The 15,088-nt window shown below is 41.1% G+C and overlaps 1 protein-coding gene across 5 annotated transcripts in view; it reads left to right on the top strand.

The window, feature by feature from the left end:
- Window positions 1–15,088, top strand: part of IRF2 (interferon regulatory factor 2) — a 145,444-nt gene that overhangs the window by 111,324 nt on the left and 19,032 nt on the right. The window lies entirely within an intron of this gene.

The following is a 15,088-nucleotide window of genomic DNA, read 5'->3' as shown; positions in this document are numbered from 1 at the left end:
CATCCTGGGCTATCTCTCTGGGACAATTTAGAATTACAGGATCATAAATCTAGAGCTGGGGGAAACCTCAGCCGCTGTCTTTTCTAAGGCAGTGGTGCAGTGGGTAGAACACTCAGCCTAGAGTCAGGAAGACCTGAGTTCAAATTTGTCTTTAGATACTTACTGGCTGCATGACTCTGGGCAAGTCACTTTAACTTCTGTTTGCCTCGGTTTCTTCAACAGTGAAGTGGGCACAATAAAAGATTAAATAAATAAAATATAAATAAATAATAAAAGATTAAATAAATAAAACCTTGTATGGTTGCTGTGAGTATCAAATGAGATTATACATACATACATATTTTTTTTTGGTTAAAAAAAAATAGAGCCCTTTGCACAGTGCCCGGCAAGTAGTAGGTGCTATGTAAATGCTTGTTCACTTCTCATGTAGTTGGATTCTCTGATTTTACCTAAGAGATAGTTGTATTTTCATTTCTCCCTTAGGGTGGGTAAATTCCTATAGGAGTAGAAAAGCAATGATTGTTGTGAGACGCTTGGGAAGAATGATAACTCATTTACGTAGCACTTTCTTTGTAGCAACCATTGGAGGTAGGTCATGCAGGTTGTTACTAGCACCATTTGACAGATCAGGAAACCAGTGCTTAGAGAGGCCTCCATTTAAGTGACACAGGTAAAGCAACTCAACCAGTGATAGAATCCGCATTTGAACCCAGATCTCCTGACTCTGGCTCTTCTCATCTCGTTACAACACACTGCTTCTCAGTAAGTAAGCAGAAGCACAGTTAGATGGGAACGGGCTGTCACCTTTCTCTCTCCATTCCTTTTGGAGGGGAAGGTCAGTCCCTGATGCACCCTATAGATGGTGTGTGATTTTCCTTAATTTTCTTTTTTTCCCCCAAATGTCATGATGAATTTTTTCCCCCTTGTACATTTCTGACTAAGAGATTTCCTTAACAACCATACAGGTAGTAATCTGCCTCTTGCCTCCCCTGTCTCCGCCATCTTCATTCTAGTGTTATCCTTGTGGCTACTGAGTTCATCTGGTTCATCCTTACCAGACTGTCCCTGCCTCATCTCCTTTTTCCCTGCCTTTTTACCCCTTTCATTGAAACAAGCCCTCTCCATGCTGTTAAAGGGCTTGGCTCTCATTAGTCTAGTTGGATTGTTTTCGCTGTTTATGAAGCGAATTCAGTCTTAGACAAAACCCCTAACCAAAAGAAGACAGACCTGTAAGTGCATTTGCTTCATGTGTCTCACCTCTCCAAAGGGAAATTTTACTATAAAGTTGATTGTTCTGGGAAGGGCCTATTTCGTGTGTGTCTTTGCATGCCTAGCACCCTGAGTAACACCTTTCACAGAAGGTGGGTGAATGAATGGATGATTGGCATCAATAGCAGGATTCATATGGCAGGAACAATAAACTTCTGTGCCAAAGATAAATAAAAAATGTGGCTACCAGTTTCACTTCAGGGGTCAATTCTCTGACTGTAAGGAACGGCAGTAACAGTAACGAAATGACAAATTTCAGTATGACTTGGGATGTCTCTTGCCTCATCTCTGGGTCATTTAAAGCTGTTAAAGCTCCCAAAGTGCCAGCTCCTTGAGAGAAGGGTTTCTCTGTGTGGGGGTGCGTGTGTGCGTGTGTATATGTATGTGTGGGCGTGGGCGTGGGTGTGGGTGTCTCTCTCTCTCTCTCTGTCTCTGTCTCTCACTCGGACTCCCTCTCTTTTTCTGTCTCTCCATAGTTCACTCTTTGTTTCTCTGCCTCTGTCTCTCTGTTTCTGTCTTTCTGTCTCTGCCTCTCACTATCTCCCCGTCTTTTTCTCTCTGTCTCTCTCTTTCCCCCTCTCTGTTTCCCTTGTTCTCACTCCCTCTTTTCCTCTCTCTCTGTCTTTTATTCCCTCTTTCTTTCTTTTACTCTCTCTCCCTGTCTCTCCCTCCCTCCCTCTCTGTCTTTCATACTGTCTCTTTCCCTTCCTTTCTGTCTCTGTCTTTCTATCTCTGGCTCTCTCTGGCTCTCATCCCTACCACAGTGCTGACACATTGATTTATTGATTGACTCGGATCTAAGATACACACACACACTATATACATATATGTGTATATATATGTATGTATGTATGTATATATATCTATGTAGATATATATAATATAGAGATAGATACACATACACATATATATGCATATATATACACACATACTATATACACACTGTTTTTGAGGAATTCAAAATATGAGAAAATTAAGGACAATTAAAATGATCATACTTTACATTTTTACGGAGTTTAAAGCATTTTCATAGAATTATCTCATTTGATCCTACATTAGCCCCCTCTATCTTGGAGTTAAAACGCTTCTAATTATGTTGAAGAGAGTTTTTTAAGTAATTTACTCCAGGTCGCATTGTGGTTCCTAGAGTACTAGATTTTAGAGTCAGGAGAATTAGGTTTCAAATCCTATTGTGCTATGATAAATGCACCTTGGTAACTCATTTAACCCTCTGAGCCTCAATTTCCTCATATGTCAAATAATGGGGCTGGACTTAGGCAACTTCTGAAGTCCCTTCTAGAACCTATAAAAACTTCCTAATAAGCAGATCTGTATAGAAAGGGAACAGGCTTCCATGGGCAGTAATGAGCTCCTTCTCACTGGACTCAGTGACCTCTGAGGTGCCTTTCATCTCTTAGACACTGTGAGCACTGTCTTAACAGATGTCTAGCATGATTCAATTGTGGTGTATTTTTATCCTTGTACCATTCATAGGAGAAAAGACAAGGACAAAGCCATCTGTCAACAGATGTAAACAGCTCACCAAGTTCTCCTGTGAATGCCATCTCCCCCTCCCTCACTCTCCGACCCAGGGTCATATACTTTCTTACTGAAATGACCTACGATCTTCTATGTCTAAGCAAACCAAGAAGGAGAATTGCCTTTGAGTATTGAGAAGAATTTTTCAAATCTTTTTTTGTGAAGCGTTGCAATTACAGGAAAAACTTGTCCACATCAGACCCTAGAAAAAGTGTGTGTGTGTGTGTGTGTGTGTGTGTGTGTGTGTGTGTGTGTTTAAAAAACAACAACTCCTTTTTTTAAGTTAAGCTAAGCCCTGGATGGCTCATTTTTTGAGGAAGGGGAAGTGGGTAGGCAAATTTCTGAAACTACCCAGCCAGCATCTTGCCCAATATAGCAGCACTTTTGTTGAGCCATGCTTGAATTCTCCCTGGTCTGGTGTAAAAATTCTGCAGGTGCGGAGGTGAAAAGTTAAGCACATTCTATCTGACTTCACTTGGGACATACTGTATGGCCTCATTGTGTTACAGAGATAACAGGCAGCTCCACCCACTGCCCAGTAAAAAGAAAGTTTGAAAAGCAGTAAGAGAGATTGTTCATTACTCCCAGCCCCGCTCCCAACCCCCTACCGGCCTGTCTCCCACAAGAAAGTGATCGCTCCCTCAAATTTCTTAATACCATTTTGCCTGAACAGATTGTACTCTCCATTGTAAAGATAGTTATTTGTGCACGTTTTCTCTTCTATGAATTTATAAGCTCCTCAAGAACAGGGTGTGTGTGTGTGTGTGTACAAATACATATACACTAAAAATACTCCAATGAATCTATGATCTCATTGATTCAGAAGGTTCCTCAAATGTTGGAGATCACAACCCATCCCTGTCTGCCCATCCTTGTCCATGTTCTGCCAAAGGTATATGTACTCCAAAGGCAAACACCTTTGGTGATCATACATCCCTCTGTGTCATGTTTCCCCGATGTTTATTATCAGAGGATCACTGAACAGGTACATTTCTATTGTCATATATTCCAAAGAATAATGAATCATCTGAATGGTTTTGATGTATGGATATCATGGAGGGAGGAGTATGCAGGAGAATTTAGTGGGTTGTCAACTTATTCTATTTACAGATGTCTTCGTGCTTATCTTTTATGAATGGTACTAGGATAAAATGAACCCCACTAGCTATTGTACTCCATCATACTTGCCCCCCCAAAAGGTGGCTTTTCGTTCTGCTTAATCAAATGCTTCTTTATAATCAATGGACAGTAAACACATTGGGATCACATATTCTCTGCGTTTCTCAGATAACCGTGAAATAGTAAAGATGTCATCAATTATCAAAGATCACTTAGGAAGACCTGCCTATTCCCTACTAAAAGCCTCATCCAGAATATCCTCTTTGAAAATATAAATCACTGTCATAAAGTGTGTGGGTATATATGTGTGTATAGCTATGTGTGTGCATATATAGATATGTATATTATATATATATATTTCATACATATGTATATCTGTATATACACACATACTCAAAGGCAATTCTCCTTGGTTTGCTTGGACATAGGAGATCATGGGTCATTTCAGTAAGAAAGTATACATGTGTGTGCATATGTATATGTATACACACATATATATATCTATATAAAACTTTAACATGTATATAAAACTGTAGGTTTTATATAAAACTTTAGGTTTATAAAGCCTATATAAAACTAGATTTACAGAGAGTATTCCTCACAAAAATCCCATAAAGCCAGTAGTGAAAGTGCTATTAACCTCATTTTATAAGTAAGCAAACCAAGCCATAGAGAAGTTAAATGTTGGAGCTAGGACTCAATAATCCTAACTCATTTTCGTATCCCCAGTGACTTAGTATAGGGCCATGTGCAGAGTAGGAAATTAATGTTTGTTGAATTTAGTGATTGAAATAGTGGAAGAAATAACCATTGACCATATGTGAAGCTGATAGAACACTGGGATTTATTTGGATTCTGTCTGGATTTTTTAGGCTGGCTAAAATGACCCTCATACAGTATTCCTTTTCTGCCATAAAAAATGCCTGTTTGAATTCTTTATCTCAGAATCATTTTTGTTAGCTAGTAATTATTGGGATTCCATCTGGGTCCTTTCTCATACTGGCTGCATGATCTTGGGCAAGTTACTTAAGCCTCTAAGTTATAGGTCAGATACTAATTCACATAATGAAGGGAGTTATTTCACTGAGAAACTGGGAATATGCTGCACCAATGAAACCTTAGTTCTGCCCTCCCCCCTATATGGAAAACCCAATTTCATAAGGGAAGGCAAGGGCAATTGTGGATTCTCTTCTCACACTGGGCCTTCCAGGCATGAAGGAACAAGAGATTTAATTAAATGGCAGTTTAGAGCTTAGTCAGCATTGTAATTCTAAAACAGATGTCTTCAATCAAAAGCATAACCTATGGAAAGATTTTGAGTGGGGGGGTCAGAACCATTCCTGAACAGAATTGGGTTCATTTACTAACTGGTGAAGTTTGACTTTGTCTCTTACCCATCTCCCCATTCGGGGGCCATCTCCAATCATCTTGATCTATATCTGCCCACTGGACCCAGATGGCTCCAGAGTAGAAAGTGAGGGTGGTGACCTTGCATAGCCCTCCGTCACTTAAATTGAATTCACTTGTAAGTCAGGGCATCATCTTCCTGACATCACGGTCCTTTTCGAGAATAAAGGACAAACAACCACAATGATGACCCCAATCAATATCCTTTTCTTTCCCCTGGAGGTCCTGAATTCCCCAGGGTAACCTCTCATCTCGACCACTAAATGCATCACACTGCTGGGACTTGTGAGATCTCAGCCATATAGAGCTTTTGTTTCTCCTTTCCTCTCTTGAGAGAATAAAGGGATGCCCGCCACCTGAGAAAGTCCACCTGCTGCAGAGCACCCCCATTCAGTCATTGCCACCAGAAGGATTATGGGCCCCTTTGCTCAACACAAGGGCAACATTTCCTTTGTTTGTTGCATCTAAAAAAAAAAACTTGGTTCTCTTTTTGACTACATTTCGATAATTGAATTCATACTTTAAAACTCTTCTAATTAAAATCTTCCACTTCATTGGAAGGATTGACTTTCATCAGAAAGCCTGGTCTTGTATATAAGCGTACATTTTCAGCATTAAGTTGCTAAGTCATCCTTGATAAACTAGGAGGCTCAGTGAGTGGAGTTTAGCTGTTATTTTAAGAAACTTGTTTGTCAAAAAGATTGATAAATTAGTCTTTAAATAATAACAGTTCACATTTAGAGAGTACTTGAAGGTTTCCTAAATTCCTTCCTCACATGAGGTGTTAGTAGTGTTATTATCCCAATTTTATAGATGAAGAAACTGAATCACAAAGAGTTTAAGTGGCAAGCCCAGAGTCTCACAGCTAGAAAGTATCTTTGCCGGGAGTCAAATGCTAGTCATCTAACTGTAAGATAAGTGTTTATATAAGCGATCGAACTTCAAACAGCAGCACAAAAAATGCTCATTGGCTGAGCTCCCAGATCTGTGCTCTCATTGTGGTAGCTTTACTCATTATCAAGGCTTCACACCCTCCTCACAAAGATGCCATGCCTTTTTCCCAGCCCCCAGCCCTCACCTGTAGTGCTGGGCTGGCTTCTTTGAGGACAAGTGAGAGTACTTCCTGCTGCCTGCCTCTCCCTGTTCACTGAAGAAAGACTTGAGTTAAAGATAAATTTTTAGTGAACAAAGGTCAGAACACAAGGGAAACGGGACAAACCAAACAAATCCAGGAGCTTTGGTGCAAGTCGCAGAGGTTTAAAAGCAATACTTTGAGGGTCTGTGAACTCATTGATTTTATTACTCCTACTGGTCCAGGTCACCTTAGTAGAAGGTTTGAGATATAGACACAAACACACACACACACACACACACACACACACACACACACACACACACACACACACACACTCGTGCGCGTGTGTGTATGACACTGTTGTCTCCAGACAGTATGTTTGCTTATTCATTAAACTGACCCATTTTAATAATAATTGTAGACATTTAATAAGCTGGGTCCCTTGCAATAGTCTGCATTCCACAGACTGAGAACCACTGTCATAGGCTATTTCTCTTCCATGGGCCTTCATTGATTGGTCAGGGATCTCCTCTGCAATATTTCTGACCTTCACCTGAATGTCTCCTCTGATGGACAACTCAACACTTCTTGGGGCAGTTCATTAAGCTATGTAAATAGCCTTAGCTGCCTCTCCAGGAAAAGAGATTGACCACAAATTTCTCCCTCACTGTGTAGACCCACATTGAAATTAAGATATTCAACACTAATTAGTGGACTTAAGTGTATGGCACTTGTTAGCCTTCCTAAAACATCGTTATTTTTGTTCAGTTGTTTTAGTGGTGACCAACACTTCGTGACCCCATTTGAGGTTTTCTTGGCAAAGATACTAGAATGATTTGCCATTTCCTTGTCTAGCTCGTTTTACAGCTAGTAAATGTCTGAGGCCAGATTGAACTCAGGTCTTCCCGACTCTAGGCCCTGCACTCTATCCGCTGCTCCACCTAGCTGCCATTTTTCTTTCATCCATCTATGAGGCAACATGGAAAAAATAGGTCAGATTTGGGGCCAACGGACCTGTGTTCATGTTCCAGCTTTTCTTATTATCTGTGTGGCCTTGGAGAAATCCCTTCAATTCTCTGGGACTCAGTTTCCTCATGCAGAAGAATGAGGATATTGGACTAGAGGATTTCTGAGGTCCCTTGTGTCTCTAAATCTATGATCCTTTCATCTCTGGGAAATGAAGGAACGTAAACATTGGTTATGGCATATGTAACATGTTGGTGAGGTTTTCATAAAACTTCTGTGTACATTAACAGATACAGCTTGGGGAAAAGGGAAAAATACTGGACTGGTAGACGACAGACCTGGGTTCTGGTCAGTTCCATCTGTACCCACTCACTAGCCGATTTGATGATGAGGGTTGGAGAGCGCAGTCTCTTCATTGAGGAGATGGACTAAATTTTCCCTAAGGCCCTTTCCAGTTCTAAAGTTAAGCCTGTTACCCCATGTCATCCTGTGAGGCAGGTAGTAAGTATTATTCTTGACATTGAAATATGAGGAAATTTAAATTCAAGGGTGTTAATACACTTACTTATGGTCACACAGCTGGTGTGGAATGATGGAACTTAGAACTAGGATCTAGGTCAGGGATAGGGAACCATATGTGGCCTTGAGGCCGCAGGTTCCCCACCCCGATCTAGGTCATGTAATTCTCACAAAGGTTTTTTTCTTTGTAAGACACAGTTGTAGTTTTAGTTTGGATAACCCAGTGGACTTTCCCAAAATCAGTGTTGGATGGATTAGGGTTTAGGATTAGGCTTAGAGTTTGCCACCTATTAGGTGTGTGAATCTGGACTAATTACTTTATCTTTATCCCTTCCATTTTATCAGTGTGATGATGGTACCAAAGAGGCCAAGGTGATGGGTTGATGGGTCATGAGAAGGAGCATGAAATAGACAGCCCTGTTCTTTAATAATGTCCGGTTGGCATTTAGGTGAAGGATAAATTAGAGAGGGAAGAGAATGGATTCAAAGAGATAAATTAGGAGGCTGTTGAAATAATCTAGGGGAAAAATGTTGAGGATCTTCACTAGGGTGATGGTTGTGTAGGTGGGGAGAAGGGGATGGATCCCAGAGAAATGTTGAGGTCAAATCAAAAAGATTTGGTAATTGATTAGATAGGTATGTGAAATTGAAGAGTCAAGTGACCCCTAGGTGCCATGCTTTTGTGACTCAATAGAAATAAGGAAGTGAGTAGGGAGAAGGGTGGTATTGGAGGAAAGGGAATGAGTTCTGTTTTTAGAAATATTTCATATAAGATGCTTGTCCAGGTGGAGGTATCAAGCAAATGGTTGAAGATTTAGGACTGGAGCTCTAGAAAGGAGGGCTGAGTATATGCCACAGACTACATTCCTAACCCGAAACTCCAGTCTTAAATACACACACACACACACACACACACACACACACACATTCACACACATAATTTGCAATGGGGACCACTGTGTAGACAGAGCAATATATGCTCTGTATTATGAGAAAACCAGTTGATAGAAAATAAAAAATTCAAAGCCCAGTTAAGACCATCAACAGAGTGAGCAGTGATGTTGGTTCCCTACAGTGATGGGGTTACCAAATCACATTTATTGAACCTTGCTGCCTGAGTGAAAAAAGAAAGTCTATAGCTCTTTAACTTTTGAGGGGCTACTTAGTGCAGTCCACTGATTCTAAGAGATTAAAATGTCAGGAGGAAAAAAGGATGGCCCTCTAGCATATTGAGTGGACTCTCTGTGATGATGTGGAGGAAGACATGGGCAAAGGTTCTGTAGGATGGGCAGTCCTGGATGGGTTGTGGTTTGCATTTTTGAAGGGGCTCCCCTCAATGTGATCGTCAATCCATTTGAATATACTCTACTAGAGCCATAATGTGGTACTTAGCAAGTACATATGGACTGATGGCCTCATTGTGTATGGCAGCAGGTATAGTAGATCTTTATGAGATGGTGGTTAAGCTCCACCTTCTGAAGCAGGGTATCATGTAAAATCAACTACTACCGATAAAGTAGGAGTTACCCTTTTAGAAATTTAGTTACTGAGGTCTGGAGACAGTATGGTAGAATAGATGAAGTCCTAGACTTGGAGTCACAGAATGTTAAGAACTGACTTAGACTATGCAGTTCAGCCCATCTCCTCAGGAGATATGTATCTCCCACACTTACTAGCTTCGTGTCCATGGGCCCATTGCTTACCACCTCTGTGCCTTAGTCTCTTCATTTGAAAATTGGGGTAGTAACCCTTGCACTACCTACCCTGTTTTGTAGTTGTAAGAAAGTAGTTTGTAATGAAAGTAGTCAATTAGTCTTCTAGAGAGAGACTCTTGAAAGGCAGGTGCTCACTTGGTGGTCAGAGGAAGCAATACAAGGACACCTTCAAGGACTCTCAGAATTGATTGCATGACATGGGAGATACTGGCACAGGACCACTCAGCATGGTGTCCCTGAATCAAAGAAAGCTCTGTGCTCTGTGAGTGAAAGAGAATTGCATCAGCTTGAAAGAAACATGAGATGGACAAATTTAGACATCTCTACTCCATGCGTTCATATGGACTGTTTGTGCCCACCCTGTGGTAGAGCATTCCAAGCTCATATTGGTCTGATCAGCCACAATCTGACACACCGTACCTTGACTCCAACATGGTGATGTCATTTTGGTCCTCTTTGAGAATGAAGGACAATAACCAGTCAGTCAGTAAACTTTTATTAAGCACCTACTATGTGCCAGGCACTGTGCTAAGATCAGGGGGTAAAAAGAAAGGTAAAAGACACTTCCTACCCTCAAGGAGCTTACAGTCTAATGGGGGAGATAACATGCAAACAACTGTGTACAAACATACCATATGCAGGATAAGTTGGGGATAATCAATAGAGGGAAAGAACTATTAAGGGGAATCAAGAAACATTTCTCATAGAAAGTAGTATTTTAGCTGGAGCTTGATGGAAGCCAGGAGGCAGAGATGAGGAAGGAGAGAATCCTAGGTGCCGTATAAATGTGAATCATTATGATTTCTTCTCAGCGACTTTTCAGATACAGTTTCGTTTATATAAACAATGTTTTCTTTTCTCACAGGTTGTGAAAACCTGTGGGTTTGCCCTCCTTGAAATTCACTTTCTGTCTTTTCTAATCCTTGCCAACACCTTGTTTATAATGTCAGAAAAGAAATCGCTGTAATGGAGCCCAGAGTCTCGAGAGAAGGTGAAACACTAGTAGTTTTATAGTCACGGGGCAGAGAACAAGCTTTCAGAGAAATTCGAGTTTTTATTATTATTATTATTATTATTAGCTTAACTCCCTAAGTACCCTTTAATATAATAAACCAGCAACTTAGGACCTTGGCTATGCTGGTAGATTTTTGCAATTTCCCTATTTGTATGCTTCTTTAGCTATTTATGTGGCAGCATAAGAAGGAGGAAGGAAAGCAGAGAAGGAAAGAATAGGAAGGGAGGAAAGAAGGGAAGGAAAGAGAAGGGAGGAAAGTAGGGAAGGAAGGAAGAGAAGGAAGGGAGGGAGGAAAGAAAAAAGGAAGGAAAGAAGGGAAGGAAGGAGGAGGAGGAAGAGAGGGAGGAAAAAAGAAAGGAAAGAAGGGAAGGAAGGAGAGAAGAAAGGAAGAGTAGGAAGGAAGGTTTATTAAGTGTCTCTTATGTGCCAGGCACTGTGCTAAGCACTTTGTAAATATTATCACATTTGATTCTCACAAGAGCCTTGCAAGGTAGATGCTATTATTATAGTCTTTTTACAGCTGCAGTAATTGAGGCAGACAGCAGTGACGTGACTTGCCCAGGGTCACACAGCTAGGTTGCTTCTGAGGCTAGATTTGAACCTCAGTTTTCCTGACTGTAGCCCCAGAGTTCTCTCCACCTCCCTCCCTAGCTTCCTCCATTTTTATGTGTGTTCACATCTCTGTTATTTTAGAGGGCGTAAGAGCCACATTTAGTTCCCTCACCTCCTACGCTAACCAGCCCAGTGCTGGGCATTATAAGTCCTTTTAATAGTAATGATGAAGGAATTAATGCACCTTCTAAAAGAGCTGAAAATACCGCCAAGAGCATCTCAAGCACTGGGAAAATCTGACTCACCCTTTTGGGTTTGTTGACATGTAGTTGGGATGTCTTCCAAAAGCTGCTTCAGCAAAGAAAAGGGAGACGTGTCCATCAAGGGAGTATGTGGGGTGTGTGTGTGTGAAGTAGCACACAGTCTTTGAGTAACTTGACCTCAGAGAGATTAAATGGAAGTTGTTATTAGGTAGCCAGAGCATAAGCTAAAAATCACAAACACATTTCTTTCCATCCTGGCCCCTGGTGTTCTGGGCCTTGTCAGTATTTCAGCCTTCTAGAGCTTGTCTTCTAGTTCAGCTCCCTTGGCATATAGAGGAGGAAACAGATTTGAAGTAATTACCTACCATATTCTTAGGGAGTATGAGAAGGGAGGCTGGGGGCCAGCATAGTCTTTTAAGCTCTGAAAAGACTTAATAAAAAGCAAAATGTTAAATTTCCATGGCTCAGGCAGCATCTCTGACTGTCATACTCCTCTGTGGTCCACTAGAATACCAACTCTGAAAGGCAAGGACTGTGATAGCTCTTGAGTCTTCATTCATTCATTCATTCATTCATAATCACAGGCATATAAAACTTATTAGGATTAGAGAGGAGGAGCTTCGTCTCACTATTAGACCGTGGGAACCTTAAGAGGAAGGATTGTTCTTTGTTTGTCTCTGTATCCCTCTGTGCTTAACTTAGTGGCTGGCACGCAGTAGGTGCTTAATAAATGCTTATTAACTTACTGACTGGCGCAGGAAAAGCAAACTAATATCACAAGCATTAGCCATACGAAAGCACAAGGTGAGAGATGTCACAAAGCAGTGTACTGATTTAAATGCTGAGTGGTATAGACAGTAAGGGAGTGGCTAGGGGGCACAGTGAATGCATCACTTGGCCTGGAGTCAGGAAACCTGAGTTCAAATTTGGCCCAAGACACTTCCTAGCTGTGTGACCCTGGGCATCGAGTTACTTAACCTCTGTTTACTTGAATCCAGTGGAGCATGAAATTGCAAACCACTCCAGTATCTTGGCCAAGAAAACCCCATGGACAGTATGGTCAGCAAGAGTTAGACACAATCAAACGACTGAAAAACAACCACAGACAGTAAGCAGTAGGAAGTCAGAGGAGAGAGAGAGAGATCATGGTGAGAGATAGATTGACTAACAAAGGGGTTTTAAGTGAGCCCCAACGAGGTGGATAGGATTTGAATATGAGGAGAGGAAGCAGGAGGTCATTCCAGGCTTGGGTTGGTCTGTCATTATGAAGGCAAACCCGATAATGCAAATATTTGTATCCTGTTGTTATTAGAACTTCTGAGAATCAAACAGAAAGGAATTTGAGTTTATGTGGATTAAGCAGCATTTAAAATTGGTTGATTTGGTTAGAATGAAATGTTTATGCCATAATTCAAAATGACTCTCACATGATTCCCTTGAATCCTTCCTACTAGAAACTTCTTCCAGAGAACTTGGTCGTGTACATCAAGTCTAAGAGACTCCTTCCTGTAGTAATGAAGGAATAAAAGAGTCTGTTAGACATCACCTTCAGTATTTGGGATGAGAGGGTTTGCAGTGGGGACATAGGAAGGAGGAGAAAAGAATACCTGAGTTATTAAAGTGATTGGAAATGTAGCTAAGAGAATTCACCAAGTCCCTGCTACAAGGATCTACTAGGCTGCCTTCTTCTTACTGTGGCCTTCCCCGCCCCCCACCCCATCAGTCAATCAATAAACACTTGTTAAGCACCATCTTCAGGTCCCAGGATACAAATACAAAGAATGAGACAGTCCCTACTTCCAAGGTGCTTATATTTTATTGGGGAGTCAACAGGTACCAAGCATATGGCATTAAACCATCTCTAGTGAGTAAATGCCCTAGTGCCAAGCTGCCTTGGACAACTTAACATTCTGGGGTTTTTCCTTCTTATCCTCTGCCTTTTCCCTCTATCTTCTGCCAAGTACATCTTTTGATGAATGTTCATGGACCCAATCAATTCCAAATCTTTGGAATTAGAAAACCTTGACTCTGCTCCCTACTTGGCCTCAGTTTCTTCATCTTTAAAATGGAGGTAATAATACCCTCAGTGTATGAGGTTCTGGTCCTAGAGTTGAGAAGATTAATCTTCGTGAATTCAAGTGTGGCTTCAGATACTTACTAGCTTGTGACCCTGGGCAAGTCACTTAACTCTGTTTGCTTCAGTTTCCTCATTTCTAAAATGAGTTGGAGAAGGAAATAGCAAACCAGTCCAGCATCTTTGCCAAGAAAACCCCAAATGGAATCTCGAAGAGTTGGACATAACTGAAACAACTGCACAACAGCAACAAAACCACCCACAGTGCTGACTGTTAATATGGTTGTGAGGAAAGGACCTTTGAAAACATTTGAAGTGCCTAACGGTGCCCAGGCCAGTTTGCCCCTTCCCCTGCCTTTAGAGGCACTCTGAAATTCTACTTCCCCACTACAACCTTCCATCTAGTATGCAAATAAGACATTTCCCTCCCCTTCCCCCTGCCCACGAGCTGTCGCTATAACTTTGTTGTTTATTCCAACACAAGAAACCACAAAAAAAAATTTGTATATGATGGAAATCTGTAAAGTACACAGTGCCTGGCAAATAATAGGTGCTCAACAAAAATTATGTATTAAATTAACTATTTCTGTTTCTGTCCAGGCTACTTAGCCTCCCACTGGTCTGTTTGTCTGGACGTCACACACCCCACCCCACACCGTACCCCACTAATAAACTCCAGTGGCTCCCTACTACCTCCAGGAACAAATGCAAAATGCTCTGCTTGGCATTTAGAGCCCTTCATAACCTAGCCCCCTCCTGCCTTTCCAGTCTTCTTATGCCTTACTACTCCTCATGTATTCTGCTATCCAGTGACACTGGCTTCCTGGCTGTTCTATCTCTTGGCTCCAGGCGTTTTCTCTGGTTGTCCTCCATGCTTGGAACACTCTCCCTCCCCTGCTCCAACTACTGACCTTCCTGGCTTCCTTTAAGTCCTAACTAAAATCCTGCCTTCTTCAGGAAGCCTCTCCCAACCCTTCTAAATCACAGTGTTTTCCCTCTTTTAATGGCTTCCTATTTATCCTGTACATAGCTTGCTTTGTATATATTTGTTCACACGTTGTCTCTCCCTTTAGATTGGATGCTCCTTGAGGGTATGAACTGTCTTTTGACTCCCTTTTTATCCCTAGCACTTAGCACAGTTCCTGGCTCTAGTAAGCAGTTAATAAATGTTATTGAATGAATGAATGAATAAGTGGTTGGTTAGAAGATGATATCTCACACACGGAAGGAACATTCAGACTAGTTGGGCATGTGGAGACCTGGACTTTAGTCCCAGCTCCGCCATTAGCTCTGTAACTGTGTTCAAGTCACTTCTTTGTTCTCTTTTTCAGTTTCTGAAGTTCTGAGTTGAAGATATTACCTGCCCCACCAATCTCGTAGATTTCAAAAGTTAAAAGTCCCGTATATACAAATAAAGGATATAATATCCTTGTTTGTATTTATATTCACCATCATTATTTTCATACTAGTTTTCTATTTTTTAGAAATTTTTAGAAATTTTCTATTTCTAACATGGAGATTTTTTTTTCATCTCATCAGATGCACTTGAACAGTTTAGCACAGTGATGTTTACTT

Source organism: Trichosurus vulpecula, chromosome 6 (genome assembly GCF_011100635.1).
Source record: "Trichosurus vulpecula isolate mTriVul1 chromosome 6, mTriVul1.pri, whole genome shotgun sequence".
Classification (NCBI taxonomy): domain Eukaryota; kingdom Metazoa; phylum Chordata; class Mammalia; order Diprotodontia; family Phalangeridae; genus Trichosurus; species Trichosurus vulpecula.
The sequence above is the reverse complement of the archived record's forward strand: the minus strand, read 5'-3'. Positions and strand labels throughout refer to the sequence as shown.